General features: G+C 37.7%; 1 long non-coding RNA gene across 1 annotated transcript; it reads left to right on the forward strand.

The window, feature by feature from the left end:
* Window positions 1-4536: 4536 nt before the first annotated feature.
* Window positions 4537-6050, forward strand: LOC135196815 (uncharacterized). The gene is made up of 3 exons (XR_010310478.1): window positions 4537-4672; window positions 4870-4968; window positions 5643-6050. It is a non-coding gene; the product is annotated as an uncharacterized LOC135196815 (long non-coding RNA).
* The last annotated feature ends 472 nt before the right edge of the window (window positions 6051-6522 follow it).

Below are 6522 nucleotides of genomic sequence, written 5' to 3' on the forward strand. Positions count from 1 at the left end.
GCTTCTGTTAAGCAAATCTGGCCGCTTTTGACAAGGAAAGAGGATCAAGGATTAATTTTAATATGGAAAGTTTTCTGTTAAAATACACCTTACAAAGAATTGAAAAACAAGAAACCATCCGTAGACGGTCCAACTTCCAAGTCATAACAACTGCTAATGGTAGGTAACAGAAACCTACCACCTCGAACCACTCTGTCTGAAAGAGATAAATCTCTGGCTGAATCACACATCCACACTCTCGTTAATGATCAATGCTCATCATTCAGTTTCGTTATAAAAGATGAATGCGGATTTATTTGTGCTCCGGTAATGAAAGTCCTTCTTGAGGTAATGAAAGTCTTTCTTGAGGTAATGAGTTCTCGATCCGTATGAGAACATAAAAGGCGAGTGCCTCTGGAAAAATCATTTCCTCAGACTGACAGCTCTCTTGATAATAGCGAAGTCCAGATCTCTGGATGTCGCTGCTGTGATGGCTGGTGAAAAGTGGGCTAGGAATAAAGACACTGAAGCTGAAGTGTGTAAAATTTTATGTAGGTTCATAATTATGGGAAGAGGGAATAACGACACTGGATTGGTGGGATGAAAAAATAAAATTGATACAGGAAAAAGGCATTATTTGAGGTGAGATTTTAAGGTTAAATGAACATTGTTATAGAAGCATAGAAAACAGAAGGAATGAGACTTTATTATAGAAAAAATTGAAACATACTTCAAGGTGCAGATTTCAAGTGGAATGAAGAATGTTAAAAAATAAATACACAGGATAAGGAGGAGTTTAAAAGATGATTTTAAGGAGAATAGATGTTTTTTACAAGGACAAGTAAATACAGAGAGAAGTGCTGTTCTATTCTGGGATAAATAAGCTAATATTGTGCAGATTTGTTGAATGCTGAGCTGAGAATCGAAACAGCTGAAACCGGAAGTGGAAAGAATCAGTGTAAGTATGAAATGGCATGTGGAAGTACCGTTGTATATGTTGCATGAGCAGGCAAGAGGTAGAAGAAGAATGTAGACACAAAAGATGAGCAGGCAAGAGGTAGAAGAAGAATGTAGACACAAAAGATGAGCAGGCAAGAGGTAGAAGAAGAATGTAGATACAAAAGATGAGCAGGCAAGAGGTAGAAGAAGAATGTAGACACAAAAGATGAGCAGGCAAGAGGTAGAAGAAAAATGTAAACACAAAGGAATGAGCAGGTCAAAAAGATGAAGAAAAATGTAAACACAAAAAGATAGCAGCAAGGGTAGAAGAAAAAGAATGTGATAAAAGAAAAGAGGCAGGCAGAGGTAGAGGAAGAATATAGAACGCAAAAGAGAGCAGAATAGAGGTAGAAGAAAAGAATGTAGACAAAAGATGAGCAGGCAAGAGGTAGAGAAAGAATGAGAACAGATGAGAGGGCAAGAGGTAGAAGAAGAAATAGACACAAAAAGAGAGCAGGTAAGAGGTAGAGAAGAATGGTGCGACACAAAAGATGAGCGCAAGAGTGAAGTAGTAGCAGAAGAATGCAGATACAAAAGATTATGGGACAGCAAGTGAGATGTTGTGGTATGGTAATGAAAAAAAACTGACCAAGTTTTCCAAGGTATATCAGATGAAGAGAAAGATTTCAAAGAAAAGGGCGATAAAGGAGACTGTAACAATTATAGAGAAATTATATGGTAGAATTTAGATTTAAAATTCAAAATAGATGAGAGAATGAATAGTCTTATGTGGCATAGGTTAATGAACCTAGCAGATGCTTATGAAGAATCAGTAGAGAGGTTATTTCTGGTGATAGAGATTAATTTCTCGTTATAATGTGGTTCGGATACCACAATAAACTGCCAGTCCCGTTTCTAGGTAACGAATTGGTTCCTAGCCATGTAACAATATCTTAATACTCCGGGCCAACCCTAGGAGAGCTGTTAATCACCTCAGTGGTCTGGTAAAACTAAGATATACTTAACTTTTAGTAGTGAGGTAATGTTGATGATGTTGCAATACAATGTTGAGGAGACACTGAGAGTAGAGTATGACGAAAGTGGAGTGAGTGTAGAATCTGCAGTCACAAATTGACTGGTTTGCTTAAATTTGGTCCGAGACGCTGTCGTGATATGCTTTGGTCACCGTTCAATATTTTTGTGGTGGGCGACATATTGGAAGTCGGAGGACAGTAGTAGACATTGATGCAAAATTGTGGCATAAGAAAATGAGTTACGAATTTAGTGTGAGCTGTCTGATGCCTTGTTGATGCAGTGGAAATATGGAAAAGTTCAGTAAGAGAAACTGTCGAGAGTAGCAAAACAAAAATAAGCTAAGTATATCTTAGTTAAGCAGACCACTAGCGCCTCAGTGGCGTGGTCGGTATGGTCTTGGCGTGCCACCTCGGTGGCCGCGAGTTCGATTCTCGGGTATTCCATTGAGGTGTGAGAGATGTGTATTTCGGGTGATAGAAGTTCACTCTCGACGTGGTTCGGAGATCACGTAAAGCCGTTGGTCCCGTTGCTGGTTCCATGCAACGTTAAAACACTATACAAACAAACAAACCAGACCACTGAGCTAATTAACAGCAGCTCTCCTAGGGCTGGCCCGAAGGATTAGATATTTTTGCGTGGCGAGGAACCAATTGGTTACTTAGCAACGGGACCTACAGCTTATTGTGGGATCCGAACCACATCAAGAAGTGAATTTTTATCACCAGAAATAAATTCTTCTGATTCCTTGTTGGCAGAGCGGGGAATCGAACCAGGACCCTGAGATCGGTAGTCGAGTACGTAACCGATTCGTCCAACGAAGAACTGTTGGTATGAATAATTGAATGCGTAAACACAAGAGAGAGAGAGAGAGAGAGAGAGAGAGAGAAATAATACGCATGTACTGGAGGTCAGAATGTGGTATTTCAACGGACAAATGCATAAGTTTGGGATCCAAACTGCGCAGGTGTTCGGCTGCGTGTGATTCTTTTACATGAGTGACCATTTTCGATATTCTTTTATTTAATGCAGATCACGACGGCTCCCACCGGAGAGCGAGCAGCACCTTCGACTGAAGTTTAGATTTTGTATTTGATTTATATCGATTTTTGGCATTATGCCAAGCACTGGGGCAACTAAGACCATTCAGTGCTGAAAGGGAAACTGACAGTGAAAAGGGTTGAAAGGTTTAACAGGAGGAAAACCTCAAAGCAGTTGCAGTATGAAGCCATTAGTAGGAGAGGGTGGACAGAAATATGGTAGAAAGAGAATATGAACGGAGGTACAGTATAAGGAATGACAGTAGTTGCAGCAGGGGCCGAAGGGACGCTGCAAAGGACCTAAGTAATGCCTACATTGCACCGAATGAGGGCACTACCCCCCTACGGTGAACTGAACTTTAGATAATCCGTACAGCAGCTGGTGATAAACTATAGAACTGTCGATTCGTTTCCATATTTTTAATGATCGTCCTCATAGTCACAATTACTTACTCTTGAAGTAAAATCGTATGTTGCCCAAACCCTACCAACTGGCAAAACTGTTCGCTTTGCATTTTAATACATTTTTATCTATTTGTTGATTTGTTCATTAAATTTTGTTTTAATAAGTTGGGTCTCTTTTTTTTCTACATTTCCCTTTACCTCGTCTTACTTCTTCCTAATGAACACCATATTCTTTGGAAGCTTGAATTTCAAGTCAGTGGCCACTGTGGTGGTTGTGGGCTTGATTTTATATCAGTAGGTTACAGTAGCACTGTTCAGCACATATAGTACATTGCCACATCACCATATATGTATTTACACCTGTGTAATAAGATCACTGATGATTGATTCGTTCTCGTGTAACGATTACTGGGAATTGATGTGATGGCGTCGATGATACAATGAAATTAAAAACAATCGAAATGATTAACGATCGCAGCGATTTTTCATTATGTTTACATAGTCGAGGTTCAAAAAAAGTAAATACGGATTTCGTGCCACATTGTTTATTTGTGTGTGTGTATGTGTGGATGGGTGTGTGTGTGTGAGTGTGGATATGTGTAGCCGGGGTTTGGGGGTTGGCGGACTGGGGTTGAATTTCAAGCCTCACGTTGCGTTAGACGAAACTTGAATTCGTAATAACAACGTCATGACATCTGCGTTGTATTTCGTGGAATGTAAGTTTCCACACAAAGCTAAGCTCTTTATCATAACTATCGCTGTTGTATCAATAAATCTACAACATTGTTTGTATATGCTACTTCATTCATATACATACGTATTTATTTCCCCAGGCATGGATCTCTCTTTGGCCTTGGTTTTAAATGTCGTTTATGCTTGCCTCTTCCTTCCCAATCTTGACGTTGCCGATGATGACTATTTCAATAAACGTCGATAATCATGGATGTTTATTTTAATCAAATAATAATCATGGATATATATTTTGATCATCAATCACGATACAAAATATCGTTCTTTAATGCTCTCCTTAGGCAAAACCCGTGATTTGCCAGCTCTGGGGACAAACGACTCCAGGGTCCTTGTAAGAACCAACACCGTTTACTTTGCTTCCACCTTCCTTGGCTCTCAAACGGCTGTCTTTCGTGGGTGTAACAAGAAGAAAGCCTTTCAATCTCGGGGTGTACTGGAGTGGTGATGACGAGTCCGTGGTTCTCTCCCCTAATCTGGGCTGATTTAATGTTCGTAGATTCGTCTGTCTTCTACGGTTCGTCGTAGAGGTTTGTAGTTTTCGTTACTTATGATTTTGAGTATAAGGGAAATTTATTTTATAACTTTACTTTGTAGTTTATTACTTTACATCACTTCATGATTGCATTTATGAATTTTACATTGTCATGTAAGCTATTTACAGATTGGAATGTTAATTTTATTTAATGTTATTTTAATGAATTACTAACGTAAAGTTTATTTCCAGGTTTCTGCTCCAATGTTCGATAATTCTGTCCTGGTGTCAGCCGTACGACGGCAGTACCACTTGTCGACGTTGGTAACTTTTTTCCTTCAGTACTAATAGGTAAGGGACTTTTTTTATAGTATGCTAGCACCATACACTTGGAAGCTAATCCTCCCCCTTCAGGGGCGGCGCGCCTGAAGCGGGAAGGATTAGCTTGCAAGTGTACGGTAGACCTATAAAGGTCTACCGTACGTCAGAGGAGGGCTTGCACACAACACAATAACGATTTGGTGAGTGGATAAGCAGTGGTTTATGTAACTCTTATGTAACTTCACTTAGTGTAACCTTGAAAATCGCCGTGTAAATCTAATATTTTAGATTTAGTTTTTATTTCATTACTACTTTATAAATATTCACTTTACATCTGTGTAAATCTGACATTTCATGAGTTGGGTTGTTTAATTTAAACTTAATGTTTCAGTTCCTAAGTCAAAGCTAAAGCTATAGTAACTTAGTTATTGTTAATCTTTCTTTAATTTAGCTAGCTTTAAATAAACCTCAGTTCTCAAATCTGTTATTAGCTTTTCTTTATTTTGCTGGAAGCTTTTAAAGTTTAGTCTTGCCACTAATGTAAAGTTATTAAATTGGTATATAATTGTATACCTTCCAGTTTCTTGCCAGTAATAACTCTAAGTTTTGTTGTCCTAGATTTTCAAAGCCACGTATGTGGGAGGTTACATTACTAGTATTTTTTTAAATTATTGCCTCCTTTTTTTTTTTTCTTTTTTTTTCAGATTAAGCTAGTCTTGTAAGCCATATCCGAAGTTTTCATTAGCCATTGACTGAAAGCGTCCCAGATTTTACGTAATTCAAAAGTGCTTGGACCATTGAGAAAGCATAGCAGTCTTGACTTCCCTGGCTTGAAGCGCAAACTACAACGGCAGTCTTTATATTCCTTATCTAAAGCCATAACAAGGCAGTAGAAGCCTTAATTTTCCTGGCCTACGATTTTCCTGGTGATGAAAATAAGTACAATATCTGAAATATTCCACTTGAATTGGGTAAAGCAGACTGCATGCTGGGTTAAGGTGGTAAGCATTTTAGATTTAATGTAGAGAGCAGGTTAGTCTGGAATGAGACCGTAAAAGATCTTGTATATGACCGTATATGGAAGTTAATAAATACTCCCGAGATGCTTTAAAGGTGTGGTTTTTTTCCTATAAGTGTACAAATTTTTGTACAATAACTATTCCAGTAGGATGGGGGTCTGTGGATGTAACCAGACTTTCTAAATAGAATAGGTTAGTTTTATGTACTTTTAACATGGTAAGCTATTAAGAATGGATTAGTTTAAATTTACTTTTAACATGGTAAGCTATTAAGAATAGATCAGTTTAAATGTACTTTTATCATAATAAGCTATTAAGAATGGATTAGTTTAAAATGTACTTTTTACATGGTAAGCTATTTAACATGGTAAGCTATAAAGAATGGGTTAGTTAAAGAATGGTTAAGTTAAAATTTACTTTTAACATAAGCTATTATGAAGGGATTAAACTTACTTAACATGGTAAGCTAGTAAAAATCGGATTAGTTTAATGTACATTTAATAAGGCAAGCTAAAAAGAATGGATTAGTTTAATTTACTTTTAAAATGGTAAAATGAAAAGTATG

This window comes from Macrobrachium nipponense, chromosome 23 (genome assembly GCF_015104395.2).
Source record: "Macrobrachium nipponense isolate FS-2020 chromosome 23, ASM1510439v2, whole genome shotgun sequence".
Classification (NCBI taxonomy): Eukaryota; Metazoa; Arthropoda; class Malacostraca; order Decapoda; family Palaemonidae; genus Macrobrachium; species Macrobrachium nipponense.